The sequence below is a fragment of the Diospyros lotus genome, chromosome 7, assembly GCF_014633365.1.
Source record: "Diospyros lotus cultivar Yz01 chromosome 7, ASM1463336v1, whole genome shotgun sequence".
Taxonomy (NCBI): domain Eukaryota; kingdom Viridiplantae; phylum Streptophyta; class Magnoliopsida; order Ericales; family Ebenaceae; genus Diospyros; species Diospyros lotus.
The window spans coordinates 18,528,716-18,545,696 of NC_068344.1; positions in this window are offsets into that span (position 1 = coordinate 18,528,716).

Sequence of the window (16,981 nt, forward strand, 5' to 3'; positions counted from 1 at the left end):
TCCTCTTTCAGGCAAATCATGGCTACTATCTAGTGGGAATTATTCCCCAGATTGCATGGGATCAAGACCTACATATTTTGAGAATACATTAGTCGGGAGTTAATCGATCAATAAAAATAAGTGAACACCTACGAAGTCCACTGTCCACCAAGGCATAGTCTCATCACTGACACCACGAATATGATCACATATTCCGTTTGGGACCTTTTCCTTAGCAGGCAGCACAACACGCTTTCCTACAAATTTCTTAGTCCACCACTTGTTCAGAAGTGCTTGGAGAGGAGGAAAATGTTATATTTGATGTGGACCAAATATAGGTGCAACAAAAAAAGGTTTAACCTAAGATTTGTGTTTAACACTCACAAATAGGATAGTGGGCATGATAGCATATTTCGTATGATATATAGTATGAGCCTACGTATGTCTTAGTCGTCGGACGCAACACAAGTAGCTGTCAATGTGAGTCCCCTCTATCCAGGCTTTAGCATCCTCTATTGAATGCAAGTTGCTAGGTAATAGATGGGCAATGTAACATGTGTCACCCCTACAATAACTAATAATTATTATAAGCTTGAGATTGTATTACCAATAAAAATAGAACAATAATTAACTTTTTTCCTGACATTTTAACTTGATGTCTTTCTGCGATTGTATGTAGTCAGTGTAGCCCTCAGGGGTCTTAATATCATCGATCCCTTGTTGGTTCAAGTGATGCTTGGCTACTTCAGTCGTTATTTGCATCACCATGCCCCCTACACTGTTCGGGCCAGGAACAGGAACATTCTCTCCTGTCCTAGTTGATGTTAAGGGTGGCACTGTCTTCTTACCCTCACCTGACGGCAATTTGTTTTCTTCGTTTGCCATGTCCACCACGACATTAACCTTGCTCCTCTTCCACTGCCGAGTGTATTCAGTGTATGGTGGCTAATGACACTGCGATGGTAATCCGTCGCTCACAATTCGTTCACCGCCCATAACCACTTCCTCCTGAAACTATACAAATACTATCCGTTACATAATAATACGTATTTCATAATGAAATATAAATAAAAGTCAAGTTAGAGCTTACTCCGGATTGAGATGTTTGATCCTCCACATCATCATGAGATGGATCTACTTGTTGAGCACCTCGCTGCTCCTCATCACCATCCTCAATGTGTTTTGGGGAATCGTCAATAGGCGGGACGCCTAGATGAGTAAGTAGTGGTGGCTACACCCTTCCTACTTGCCTTAGTCTCCTCTCTACCCACGTCATATGTGAGCTCATTTGACTTATTTCCCCATTAAACCCATCCAGCCGAGTGCTAATTTGCTTAATCTCCCCATCCATCCTATGTAACATCTCCAGTGTGAGGGTCAGCATCTTGGTGATTTGCAAAAGGAAAAAAAAAATTACAACAGTAAAAAACAATTGCAAACATTTACAAAGAATTACAAATGAAAAAATATTTTTATAATAAAAATCATACCCTAGGATACTGTCCAAGGTGGGTACTAGGAGAGGGTTCTACCTCCTGTTGAGACTTTGACTTCCTCTCTCTGTGTTGAGAGTCAACCTCGTCCTCCTCCTCCTTCTCCTCCTCTTCACCCCCATCTCCTACCTCGATGGACCCCCTAATTTCATCCTCATCCCCAGTTGACGTATTCCCTTCACATAATTGTCAACCCCCCTGCCCCTATTTTCGTACACATCTACGCCAACCGAGTATAGAGGGTTAAAGGTCTTCCAAAACTTTGTATCGCACTCCGCTGCGGTGGGCTTGAGCGTCGTGCTCGATCCTCGTGCTTGTAAAATATTGAATTGTTTGGTCAGATATTATATATAACAAAATAAACTAAATTTGAAGTTAGGTTAGACACTTACATCCCTAAGGCATTCATCATAATTGATTTTGTGAGGCCTTTTGTTGGATAACCACTTTCTACACCTAGGAATGGTGACTACGACGGGTAGTCTTATGGCCCACTTATTCTCCACCCATGAGAATGTCTCAATCAGCCACTACTTTAGATAGCAAATAATTTTACAATAGTAAACAAAAAAAAAAAAAAAAAAAAAACGTTCAATTAGTATATACAAATCATATACAATAATTTAATGTAATATAATACAAAGAGAGTAAGTAATTATACCTGAAATGCCCAAACAAAACCATAAATGTTGACTTTCTTCCCCACCTCACCATTCAACTTCCTCTCGCTGGTGGCTAGCAAGAGGTAATGTAGACTCTGGCTATAGACGTACGTCCCCCACAGGAACGCCTCAAATGCCCCTAGGTTCTCGGCCATAGTCCATACGAAATCCTCCACGGGTGCACGCTCATCGTGGCCAAGCAAGATCATGTTCACCACAGCAATATTACCCAACTTTGGGATATCCTCTGCATCTAGATCCATGCTGCCAAGTACTACTTTAATCTGGGCCACAGTCACCACTCATTTTTGGGGAAATAGATGCGCCCGTAAACTACCCAGCTCAATGGGCGTAGCTTGAAATATCTCTTTGTCAATTGGCCCAAATCGGAGTCCACTGATGAGGATGAACTCCTACTTACCGTACCTATATAGCATTTTGCCAATCTCGAACCACATCTCATCACGGCAAACACCTGGAAATGTCACTTTCCTGACTAGGACTTCATATATCAATTATGGTGCAAACAAATGATCGAACATAGGGATTTGTTGGAAATGTCCAAGTGGGCCCTGAGTAAATCTTTGCAATACCCCATGATGTCTAAGAGCATCACGAACTGCCAAAAGCTGGTTGATTCCACAGTGTGTTGAGTCGTGTCCCTGGTGGAATTACCCGTTGAGCGTGAACTAAATTGCTCAGACTGATGGTGAGTCATTTGTAGGGAAAATAGAAAACCATACAAGAACAACAATTGGATCATGTAGTAGATTGAAATAGGGTTAATGGTTTCACCGGGCTTCACAGGGCAATTAAGCCCGAGAGGCATGTTCCTGGGCTTAATTGTCTTATGAAGCCTGGGAAGTCGACCTTCCTCACACCCTTTTGAAGCCTGATGAAGCTCGGGCTTCAACGGCCTTCAACAGGAGTGAGTAAGCCTATAAACATACACTCGGGCTTCATTGGCCGATTTCTCACCGGGCTTAAAAGGCTTATTAAGCCAAGTAGGGCATCGAATGACCATCGACCTTCCTCTCCTCCTCTAGCTAGGACCCATGCCAGGAAGGCCAATGGGAACCCTCGTCGATGGGGCTTTTTCACGCAAGGAACCCCCGTTGGCTAGGATACCCATTGGCCTGCCTTGTGGCTTCCTCTAGTCAGGCAGCCCAACGCATCATGACAAAACCTATTGTGATGAAACACATCTATCCCCTCCACAAAATATCAACAAAATGAGAAGAGATCTAACCTTTCGACCGATGACGATAAGATTCAGTGGTGATGGCTTCACAGCTGCGGTCGGGTTTATAGAGGGAGAGATCGGGCTTAGTAGAGACACAAGAGTTCGAGTTTAAGTAGAGTGTCGATGCAATTTAGACTATTATCATTTTCTTTTAAATTCTTTAAATACAATTGTGGTCACATATCCAGAAAATGGAAATACATTTAATTACTAATAACAAGAGTCACAAAATTAAATATTTTTTTTAGAATTAGACGACCAATCATTTGTGTTATCAAAATTCTCATATCATCATCTTGATACAATGTTCATTGAACATAATTCACCGGGTTTTTTTGAGAAGTTAATGATCGTTTGATTATTTAATATGCTATTATCATCTTAGTGAAATGTAGGCTCAATTAACATAGTTAATGGAATTTTCTTGCACTATAGATCATTTAAGTGCTATTGGAAACCAAGGATTTGTAGTAGTAAATATACAAAAAAATAAAATAAAATAAAATAAAATAAAATTTGATATTTGGAAGTATATAATTCACCGGGTTTAGTTACGTGTCCCGGGTTTAATTGGGCAATTAAACCCGAGAAAGATATTGATCCGAAAAATCATATGTTTCATTATTATATTTTATTTTGGTGGGGGGGGGGGGGGGGGGAGGTTAAAGGATCCAAATTACTTAAGAGGCATACCCTTAATAATATGATACAAGCCCTTAAACCAGGGTTTATCGATTCAAACCAACATCCATACAACATCAAAAACACTGAAAATACCTTAAGGGGAAGCTTGTAACTTAATAATATGATACAAGCCCTTGGTGTATTGTACAGTTGTGTCATGACCCAATTTCTAAATAGTCATGACCGGCATTAATCCCTAAGCCCAGCGGCCCCACAGTGGACTAGTAAGCCTTTTCTCTAGCTCGATTTGCTAAAAGCATTAATACTACTGACAAAATATAGAAACATGGAGTAAAATACCATATCAACTGTCCACAAAGATATTTCAATGACTCATATATAATAGTAGTACAAAATATGAATATCCATAATCCTACTGTCAAAATACATATATCATCCCATATCTTGGGCCTTTGGCACAATTATGTACCACAAAAATAAAAGACAAAAGAACAGACTCAACTGTACGTGTATGTCTCCTCAGAGCATCCTATATCAAATCAGTAATGAAAAGAAATCTGACATCATACTAGAAGATCTGCTGAACCAAAATTCAAAAGAAGGATCCCTTGAAAATATTTTAATAAAAAGGGGTGAGTCTTGTGGACTCGCAAGTATAAGGTATGTCATGCCCACAAGGAGAGTATGCAATAAAAATGCTAGGATGAACATCATGAATACAATAAAATAATAATAATATGAACAACGAGAATATGTACCATAAGTTTAAACAATTGGGGTTCAAGGAAAACATAATGTAGGAAAAATAGGTGCCTAAAGACAACCCCCATAAGTTATTCCCTAACCACCTAAGTAGAGATGGGAAATGGGCTGGGCGGCCCATGGGCTGGCCCGCCTCATAGCCCGGCCCGTTACTGTAGCAAACGGGTTAGGCTGGCCCACCTAGCAAAACGAGGGCTGTGCCGGGCCAGCAATATGTGGCCCACGGCTCGGCCCACCAGAATGGCCCGTGGGCCGGTCCCCCAACTGGCCCGCTAAAATGGCCCAGCTCGGCCCACCAAAAAATAAAAAAATATTTAAAAAACTATGTTTGTATTTAATAATTATAAACATAATAATTAAAAATTATGTTTCTTGTAAACATAATTTTATTGTAATGTTTGTAAACATAATTTTAGTGTAATTTTTGTAAACATAATGTTTATTGTAAACATCATAATTTTACAAACATCAAAATTATAAGTAAACATTGATAAACATATTTTAAAAAATATTAGTTACATTTGGGAAAAAATAAAAAAAATTATATTTAAAAAATTATATATAAAAAAATTAAAACTAAATGGCTCATGGGCCGGCCCAAATAGCCAGGCCCACGAGTCGGCCCAGCCCAGTAGGCCCACGGGCCGGCCCATGGCCTGGCCCAACCCACTTTGGCCTATTTATTAAGGGCTATAAGGCCGTGCCGGGCCCAAGTTTCCATTTCCTTGGCCCGACCCGTCTCTCTCGTGGGTCAAATTCGGCCCAGCCCACCAAATAGGTGGGCCAAGCGGGATGCGGGCCGGGCCGGCCTGCCCATTTCCCAGCTCTACACCTAAGTCTCCTATACTTTTTATATGTAATGCATGCACTGAATCTGAGGACACACTAGTAGAATCTGGCCTAACGCCTATACACACATGCACACAAGTACATATACTAGCACATCCATCATCATCACACTATAATATCATAATGGCCCACGTGATAGCAGTGCTAAAACATACTATCTGTGTCTCTCATGGCCTTGTCATGCCAAGCCTCACAGTACCATGATCTTTTCCTACTGTGAGTCACTAGGGAATCTACTAGATAGTCCTCTAATAATAATGCAAATGATACCCTACTTAATGCGCAAATCAAATCCATTTATCATTTCATGTGGTGCCAGAAAACACCATATCATTCAATATTTCACATTCTCAAGACAAGAATTCAGTTAGGGTATCTTTCTGCTTATGTCTCTCCTAGTAGGATGAAAATATTTCATGCAATTTATAAACATTTAAAAGTTTTTTTCTATGATGTGCATATAAAAATAATATACAAGTTATGCATGGAAAAATATATATATACGTGCATAAAATAAGATAAACATAACATATCCTGTCTACTCGCCTGGGAAATCATGACTCAAGTCCTAGTTTGAGAAGAAGATGGAGCAAAATCCTGGGAATCCAAGCCTACAATAAATAGAATGGGGTGGTCACATTTGGGTAATAAAATTACCGAAAATCCTAACCATTGCTTAACACCCTGAATCGATTATTTTATACCCTGGCCCGCATAATATTTGAATTTGGCGCCATGGAATTCGTCGAGCTTAGCCATCAACTACATCATCATGCCTCGCCTTGCATACTACGCGTAAGTGTTTAGTGGAACTACACACCCACTTATAAGCTGTAATAAATTAATATATATATTACCCATAAACTAGTTTACTTTTAATATAGATAATATTTTAAAAGTTTCTGTTTTTCGAAATACATATATATTTATATTTATACTAAATTGATAAATTTTTAAAAACATAATAATTTAATAAATGGCTTAAAAGAAATAAATTGCAATATTCTAGCCTCATAATAAAATGAATCCATCAGAAATCAGGATTCGGGATAAACCCAAGTCATCATCATAAGCTAGCTTAGAACGTACTCGGGGTCACTCTTGCTGAGCCTCGAGTCATCTAATATGGTTTCGTCCTTAGAACTCCGATTAACAAAATGACTCGCTAGTCACATCATCAATTCGAAGAGACCTAAAGAGAACCCAAATTAGATTGACGTCGATATCCTGAGTAGGACCAACCTAACCAAGTTATCCTAGGTCCATGGGTCAGCGACAAGAAATGAGAATAAGCCGAGTGGGCTAGCCCAAGGGCTGCCACAACTAGGTCGAGCCATACCCAACACATTGGGCCATCCTATAACCCAATCGGGCCCCGCCATCCTAGGCCAAAACTTAACCCGACCTGCCTAACCCCAAAAGCCCTATTTTTCTTTTTCTTTTTAGGGCAAATTATATGAAACCCCCCTACACTTAGGGTCATGTACAACTTACCCCCCTGTGCTTTCTATTGTATCAAAAAATCCCCTTACACTTTCAAAATGTTGCAATCAGCCACAATTTGTTGTTATTTTATATAATTTTGTACAATAATCTATATACAAAATACATAATTCTACATATATAATTTCAATATATCAAAAAAATATAAAATTTAGCATTAATCAACCAATAGATTGCATAAAATTATATAAAATAACAACAAATCGTGGCTGATTGCAACATTTTTGAAAGTGTAAGGGGTTTTTTGATACAATCGAAAGCATAGGGGGGTAAGTTGAACATGACCCTAAGTGAAGGGGGGTTTTATATAATTTACCCTTCTTTTTATTATTATTTTTTTCTTTTCTTCGTTTTCTTTTCTTTTCTTTCTTTTCCTTTTCTTTTCTTTCTTCCCGACAGTCTGTCGCTGTCGGCGACCACCGTAGGCTGGCAAAAATGGTCGACCAGCATACCGATTCGAAGCCCTCACCACGAACATCAACATATCTCAAAATGAGAACCATCAGACAACTAGATCTTTATAGATCTAAAAATTAATTTTTTGTCAAATAGAGACGTGTTCTAGCCATCGCCGTTTGCCGGCCATTTTTTTGACGATCGGAGGCTACCACAAGGTGCACAACACCTAGGCGACCAACATACTCGAAAACAACAAAGATCGGACGGCTAGTTTTTCGTAGATCTAGGGTCAAACTTTTGGCAAAAAAAAAACAAACCCACTGCCAACATCACCAGCCACCATGGTCGGCGATTTCCAGTGTGATCCAAGATCGCCATCTAACCCCCTCGAGCAAACCGACCAACGCATCCCAAAACCAAGAAAATCCAACGGTTGGATCTTCATAGATCTGACCTTAAACAATTGGCTAAAACCCACATTGCACCTATACATACATCTCGCGAAAACAACAACCAAACCAATAAGAATCAAAGCGAAACACTTACCTCCTTGTAGATCTTAAACGGTAAAAATGAAGTCCGATCGAAGATCGAACTGCTCGATAGCTTGGAATTAACGAAAATTCGAGAGGGAACGAGAGAGAGAGAGAGAGAGAGAGATATTTAGGGGGGGCTGCCCGTGCACGTCCCCCTCTTCTTTTATATTTTACCTTTTTTTGGGCTATATATATAAATAATAAAAACATAAAACATAATAAAATTTTCAAAAGAAATATAAATATTAATTTTGTCAAAATAACTTAAAACTACTTATTTAAAATAATCCAATTTTGTCTAAATGACTAATTTAACATAACCTACAAACTAATTATTTTTCAAAATTAAGTAATAACATTAACATATATAAGATTTGTACTTTTTTTGCATGATTTTGAAACTAATTAAGGGTTTTAGAGTTTTGTGTGGTGGCTTTATTGAGAGAGAATGAGAGGTAAATTATGAGAAATAAAATAAAAAATTAAATTTATTTTTTAAAAAATTTTAGTTGACAGTTTGTATTCGGCAGTATTACCTGATATCTCAAGATTTCTCTCAATTTAAAAAAGTCTCATTTTTCTGTAATTTATTTCAATTAAAATTTTATGTTAATATTTAAAAATTAATAATATAGATTAGATCTTGGCTCTTCATATCCTAGCATGCTCACACATTCTCCAAACATGTTCCAAGAACTACACGTTTTTCACAAATATATAAAAATTCCATTCCGGGTAAGTAAAAAAAAATAAACAAAATATAATAAAAAATGGAAATAGAAATTGGAAATAGGCGGGAAAAAGATTTAACGGCTATTTTGTTATAATATATATAGGTTAATCTTATGGAAACAAAAATTAAAAACACGTTTTTGAAATTATGTTGCCGATGACCATCCAAGACAGAATTCGACGATCGGGATCAACCATCAGATTCACTTTGACTCGGTCACCCACATACCCAAAAATTAAAATCATGTAACATTAAATCTTACCTTAAAATAGGTTTGAATGTAAAATTTAATATGAAAAACTTACCTAAAAATTCAAATCATTAGATTCACCGGGTTTAATTGGCCAATTAAACTCGGGTACACTATTGTTTCGAATAATCCTATTTTTTATTTTTTAAAAATATTTTTTTTGGGCCGGGGAGGGTGGGAGGGGGGGGTTTAGGGGGATCCCAATGACTCAAGAGGCACACAATCAAAAACATCAAGAATTATTAGTTGTACATCATCAATGTTGCTCAAGAACACTAACGGTGTTATTAAAAACAAATATAACTCATTGATTTTAATTACACGCGTCTGGTTTGAATGACCAATTAAACCCGTTCCGGGTTTACTTGGCACATTTAACAAATAAAACATACCGGTTTAATTACCCATACTCGGTTTAATTGTCCAATTATTCCCGTTCCGAGTTTAATTAGACAATTAAACCCGAAAAGCTATTGATGCCAAAAATTCTATTTTTCTTTGTAAAACTTTTTGTGGGGGTTTGGGGGTCTCAACGACTCAAGAGGCATGTAATCAACTTGATTTTTGAACATTACATGTCGATTGGTTTATGTTATAAAAAAATCTCATATCATCATCTTGGTCCTATGTCTATTTATAGTACTATAGTACCATAAAACACTTGATCATTTGTTGTGCAACGTAGGCATAAAGTTTAACTTGCAACATGTATAGAAAATGAAAAATCTTCACATGAACTTCTGATTTATTCACAAAAAACTATTACATTAGAATAACAAATCATTAATACTATAAAAAGAAAAGGTGTATGCCCCTCGGGGCATAGCTTTGATGGAAAAGGTGTAATCTAGAAGGTCCCGCAATTTTCCTCCTCCATCGAACTCAAGGGGCCGAGCATTGGGGGTCATCGTGATCGTGGGTCATCCAAAAAAATCAAACAAGGTGGTTTGCCTTCTGTTGAAGGACTCTGTTCTACTATACTCTTCTACTATGGTAATGCTCGTAACCTTCCCAGTCCAAGGCCAACAATAAAACATCACTTTCCTTAGGCTTCTCAGATACTGGAGCAGGTTCATTCACAGTTTTTGATTTCTTTGTTAGTTCAAATTCTAAGTATATTGCTAGTGCAAAACAAAAGGCAAACCACCTTGCATTGGCAATATACTTAGAATTTGAACTAGCAGAGAAATCACAGAAGTTTGAGGAAAGATATCTATATTGCATTGGCAATATACTTAGAATTTGAATTATCTTTATTTTATATATAGTTTAATTAATTTAAATTTATTTTCTTATAATTTTAAATATTAAAATTTTATATACAACTTAAATGTTATAATTTTATTTTTTAACTTTTTTTGTGTGTGTTGCTTTCTTAAAAATTTGACCTGTCTTAAATGTGGTAATTGATCATTTTATTTATTTTTTACTTCTTTGTTGTGATGTTCATTTATTGTAACTACTAAATTATACAACTTTCACTTTAACAATTATTTAAATTACTAAATTATTGTAACTACTAAACTAATACATCGCACTGGTGATGCACTAGTTTGCTTTGAAGTAGAACACCAACCGTTAGATTACCCGCGTTGATTGGTTTGTGTTATAAAAAAAAATCATAACTCACTGATTTTAATTACCCGTGTCAGGTTTAAAATGCCAACTAAACCCGTTACGGGTTTAATTGGCATATTAAATCCAGTAACGCTACTGATATCCAAGATGTAATTTTTTATTTTATTCTTTTTCCTGGGTTTAATTGGCCAGTTAAACATGTCCAGAGTTTAATTGTCCTAATAAACCCGAGAATGCTAGTTACCCTAAATAATCAATTAGTAAATGTAGTCGCATCGGGTTTAAATGATCAATTAAAGCCGGTTAGAGTTTAAATGACACATTAAATCCGGTAATGATATTGACCTTATTAATCATATTTTATTTAATATTTTTTTTTCTTTGGGGGGGGGGGGGGGGAGTTTAAATGTTATGCTTAAACAAAATTAAATTATTATCTAAGCATTACATTTCCATTTGTTTAAATCTAACGCTATTTAATATCATCCTTCTTGGTCATATGTCCATTTTGATCGTTTTATTTTACATATTATATTATCCTGCCCAAATCCCAAATCCCCACTGTCTTCATTTCTCGGCACCCCCCCCTCTCTCTCTCTCCCATACTCCCACCATCTCCCTCCCGCATACTCCTGCCATCTTCGCCTCTAGCCCATGGCCTCTGCCACTGCTTCTAGACACACACACACACACTTTCTTTATCTATATATATATATGTTTATCTCTCTCTCATACTCATGCCTTCATCTCCCTCTCTCATACTCTCGTCATCGCCTGGCCGCCTCCATCCATCGCCGCCGCCGCTGCTTCCACTCTATCAATTTCAAGTCTTTCCAGCGCCGTCTTCCCTTCATCTCCTCTTCCCGTTGTTCAGATCTGGTATATATCTTTTTGTTTCCTTTAGATAAATATATGGTTTTTATTTGGTTCATGTAAATGTGTATCGACCTATTTATTTTGTGTTTGTTTTTCCTCAATAGTCTCGTTCACGGATGGTTAGGTCGCGCTTGACAATATGCTTCACATTACCTTAATCTTTATTTTTTTGTTATGCCATTTTATTTTCCATTTTGTTATGCATCCAAGCTTTACGTTTTATTTTCCATCTTGTTAGATAAATATACTTGTTTGATCGGAGAATTCGAGGCAAGTGCAATATATTTAGTTCATTTTAGTTCTTTTTCATGATGCTATTTATGAAATATACTTGTATCCTTTTGGTTGTTTTATTTGTCATTAATTCTATGTTTAGGGCAATCAAACTTCAAAATCCCATCTTTGTTCAAAATCCCTTCGTGTTTTGTAGACCATGGATGTACTTGAGCATATGAGGTGGATGTACAATAGAACGAGACCTCGAGTCGAGCTATTAGCTAAATTCGTCAACGGGGTTGAGGGCTTCATAAATTATGTTTGCTCTCGACCACAATTTACACGTGATGGCATGCTTATAAGATGTCCGTGTGTGAGATATGGTTACTTGAAATTCCTTGATGTAGACATAGTGAAGTTACATTTGTTTTAGAAGGGGTTTATGGCTAACTATCACTATTGGACGTGCCATGGGGAATAGTTGTAACACCCCATTTTTTTTGGGCGTGTTATAACTTAGGATTTTGGGAATATAAAAATTTTTTATACCACAATCGCTATCATACATCACACAAATTCCCAAAAACCCTAATTTTCACCTTCTCTGCTTAAAAAACCCAATATTAAATAGCTAAGACAGGTGTTAAAATTTCAAATGCGGAAGCTAGATCGAACCTGATATGGTTCACAACAATAATGCTTTATTTATCATAAAATTGTTCAAGACATCTACAAAATATATTATATGGACATCATCAAGTGATAACTAAACATCTTAAACATATCCAAAATTACATAGGTTCGCACATAAACAAAAATATGCTAATCATGCTACAAACAGTAATTTAAGTTAATTCTTTAGCTACCTCCTTTCCCTTAGAGCCGCTCGTCGAATCTGGAATGTTTGAATATTTTAGGGACATAGTCCAATTAGAAGATGAATCTTCTAGTGAGAAACTCAAAAAAAAAAAAAAATAGTTTATATTGATGCATGATCAGGTATAAAATGTATGAGAAGATAACGAGAACTAGTCCGAAGTGCCTCGTGAACATGTGAACATGTTAGCCTCCTCTAACGAGATCTTTCTCAATGGTGCACGCATAGCGCCTCTCAGGAGGTCCCTAACCATGTCACTTCAGCCCGACCTCATAGTACTCATGCAACCACCACATCCATTGTTCCTTAGACTCACGATTTTCCCCACGAGAGCTTTCTCGATGGCGCACGCATAGCGCCTCTCGGGGGATATCCAACTTTTGCCCTCAGCCAACAACAAATAGGTACAACTGTATGGCCACATGAATTTTATAAATGCAACAGTTAAAAAGCCAACAACATATATTTTCCAGAAAAATATATTTCATGTATACAACATGATTTCACGTAAGAGAATAACAAGAGTCTACGTACAAGAACTTCACAAAATATGTCTCATGTAATAGAAGTCTCTCATAAGAGAATAAAAAATAGGATTTGGAGTATAGGAGTCTCACCTTGTTAGTTTATCTCTTTGACGGTATAATTTCATAGCAAACAGCCTAGGTTTCTGCAGAAAACACGCGTTTTGATAAACCTAACCTCAAATATTTTTACATAGGGTTGAGGGGCATTAAATTAGGGGCATAACTGGAAAATTTAAAGGAAAAAGGACCTCTCACGCACCCTCACACTCCCTGAGAAGGTCGGACACGTGCCTTCACGCGCAGCCACTTCCGGCGCATGTGACTCACGTGCTGCCTAGCAGAATTCGGACAGCTTCGTCCTGTTTTCGTATTTTGGCCATATCTCCCTTGTTTTAACTCCGATTCAACCCCTGTTTGAACCTACGCGACTCTCTCTTCCCCCTATATAGGATTATTAAAAAATAAAATGGACTTATCTCTCTCTTTTGCTGACTGGTTTTGGCAAATTCTGGCCAAGGCTCGTAACTCCGACGAGGCTCATTCTCCCTGGCTTCTCCTTCTATTTCTTCCCGCCTTCTTGCCGAACTTCCTCCTCTCTCTAGAGAAAGCTCCTCCTCTTAGAGTGCCTCAACTCTCAAACTTGCTTGGAATGATTTGAGAACAACCCATGGTGCCTTTTTATAGATTTCTTCAACTAATCACATTATGCCACTTGTCACAATCTAAGCCATGGACTCCAAAGACTCAAAGATATATTTGAATGGCTTTTGAAATCCAAAACTAGAATGGATTTAACTTTTGAAATCCAAGCTAATTCTCTAACTTCTTCCAAATGTCATTTTGGCCCTTATTTCAAGTCCTCAACTTTAATATTTTACCACATAAGCTCTTAATTTTATCCTTATTTCGTTTGGATAATTCTCTAATTACAATTACACCCTCAAACATCAAATTTATCAAGATACTTAAAATCTCAAAATTAATAATTCAAAATTACTCAATATGTACGATTTCCTGAAGCTCCTTACCATCATTCGGCTATCTTAGGCTATAACTTAGCTTAATCGAAAAACCGTCTCTGATTTAATTTCTTTCAGCGACATAAATCTCGCCTTGAGACGCTCGTAAAAAATATACCTTTATCCTTAGGTATCTAAGCTCTAGGGCATGAAGGATCATCACGAGGATATATAGCATGCAACGGAAGCATTTTTAAACAAAAACTTTCCTCGTATTGATTAGAATCTAGGAAACTTACTTTTCCTTTGGATTACCGGACGGAATGAAGCGACAGGCGGAGGATGGGCGGGAGCTTCTTCTCGTGGTGGAGACGACGGCTGTCCTGCAATCCTTCGGCTCCTTCGCATCAGAACTTGAAGGTTCTCTTTTGATCTTCCAAGGTATGACTCAAAACTCGTGGCCTCTCTTTTGGTGAAAAAGAGTAAAAAAAAACCTTAGATGAAAAACAACCAAAGAGAGAATATATATAGGGAGAACCCTAGGGTTAAAACCCTAGTGGGCCAAGTTCATTTAATTAATTTTCTAATTGGGTTAGCCCAATTAATTAATTAAAAAACTAATGAACTATTATCTTATTCTAGCCCAATTAATTATGGACCATTCTGAATAAAATAATTCTCTCTCAATGTAATTCACCCAACAAGCCAAATGTATTAAGTAATACATGAGTTATATCGAGCTACCCCGGGGACCAAAAGACAAATTATTCACGGCTACTAAAATGACCAAAATATCCCTGCTACCTAGTAGCTATATTTTGTCATTCTAAGTGTTCCAACTATCACCATATGGTAACACTGACCCCACGAATAATTTTGCATATGCAATGTCTTTGACCTACTAGTGTAATGACGAAAATACCCCTCTGCGTAACACCCATCATTTAGAAAGGAATAATGTACTAACACCTCTCTAAATGATTTCTACCATCCTTAGATCACTAGTCCAATAATCCGTGACTACTCAAATGTACTTGCTTATCACTGGGAGCTACCCAGAAGCACACACTCTTAAGTCACGTTCCCAAGGCCCTGGATTATTTGATTATTCTTGGACAATCACAAGGGGGTGAATCACAGAAACTATCTTGTATTAGTATGTCTTAGCTAATTAGAAACCATACTCCCAACTCAAAAGGTTATTGATCTTTGATAGACCTCACCTACAGTGAATCTAAGAATATAGCTCTAGGTTCACTAGACCACCAACTAATACTCAAGTATTAGAGTACTCGTCCACGTAGTAGTAGTGATAGACTAGCTCCATGATAATTAGTACTTTGTCATTAGCTTCTATCACAGGTCCACTCTACGCATTCCAAATGCGCTTGTACAATTAGAGTAAACGGACTGTTTACTGGCTAAGGCAAGCCATCCTCCATTAGGATCTATTGCACAATGATCTTATCATGATAGAATGCCCAGTTCTATCAAAAGATCAAGAGTAATATTTTCTTGCTTATTAAGTACCCATGATTCATGCCTTACTGTGAAGAACGACCCATCACATGAATCACTTACTTAATAGCATGGACACTTTTCCGACAATTAAATGCAAATAATATATGTGCCATAAACTGACTAAAAGAAACATCATTACCATAAATTAAACAAAACGTGTCTTTAGGGCATACATTTCCAATAGGGCACTCCCTGTGACTGATTTGGTCACTTGTTGCCCTTTCAAGCCCATTTTTGGTATTTTAAACTCAATTAAAATACGTGGCAACCTTACGAAAATATGGGGTATTACAAGAGTCACCCACCATACAACTAGAAGTTCAACCAATAACTCATTAAAATGACACACAATAGAGTTACATTGAGAATCTAGACCAATATCAGTCAATGGTTATGGATGTAGCAGGTCCCTTATTTGGAGCCAATCTTCATGAAGACGAACAAGAAGAGAAACCTAATGCTAGTGCTCAAGGATTCTATGAAATGTTGGCAGTTGCACAAGCACCCTTGTGGGAGGGTTGTTCGACTAATTTAGAGTTGTTAGCATCAGTTAGGCTACTTAGCATTAAGTCTGATTAAACATGCCTCAATAATGTTACAATGAGGTGGTTCAACTTATGAAGGATATAATGCCTAGAGAAAATCTAATGCCATCAAACTTTTATAGAACAAAAATGATGGTTTCAAAGCTAGGCCTTGGTTACCAAAAGATTGACTGTTGTATTAATGGGTGCATGTTATACTATAAGGACAATGGTTATAAGCAACAGTGCACGCTTTGTCATGCTTCACAATATGTTCGTAAGGCAAGTCACAAGGGGTATAAGGATATTGCTAGAAAGTAGATGTGGTATTTGCCTTTGACACCAAGACTTCAAAGGCTATTTGAATCAAATGCTATGGCTGCTGAGATGAGTGGCACGATGAAAACCCTTGAGAGTTCAGTGTACATTCCCACCCATTCGATGGAGAAGCATGGAAGCACTTTGATTGAATGCACACTCATTTTGCACGTGATCCACGCAATGGGTTCTCCCCATATGACCCATCAGGTGGAACATATTCATGCTGACCTATAATAATCACCCCTTTCAATCTCCCCATGTCGATGTGCATGAGACATGAGTATATGTTCTTGACACTAATTATCCCTGGGTCGAACAATCCGAAGAGTAAGATCGATGTGTTCCTACAACCTCTCATAGATGAGTTGAATATGCTTTGGGATGTTGGTGTGACGACGTATGATATCTCATTGAAAAAAAAAATTCAAATGAGGGTTGCACTTATGTGGACCATAAATGACTTTCCCGCATATGGGATGCTACCGGGTTGGATGACTGCAGGCAAGTTAGTTTGTCTATACTGCATGG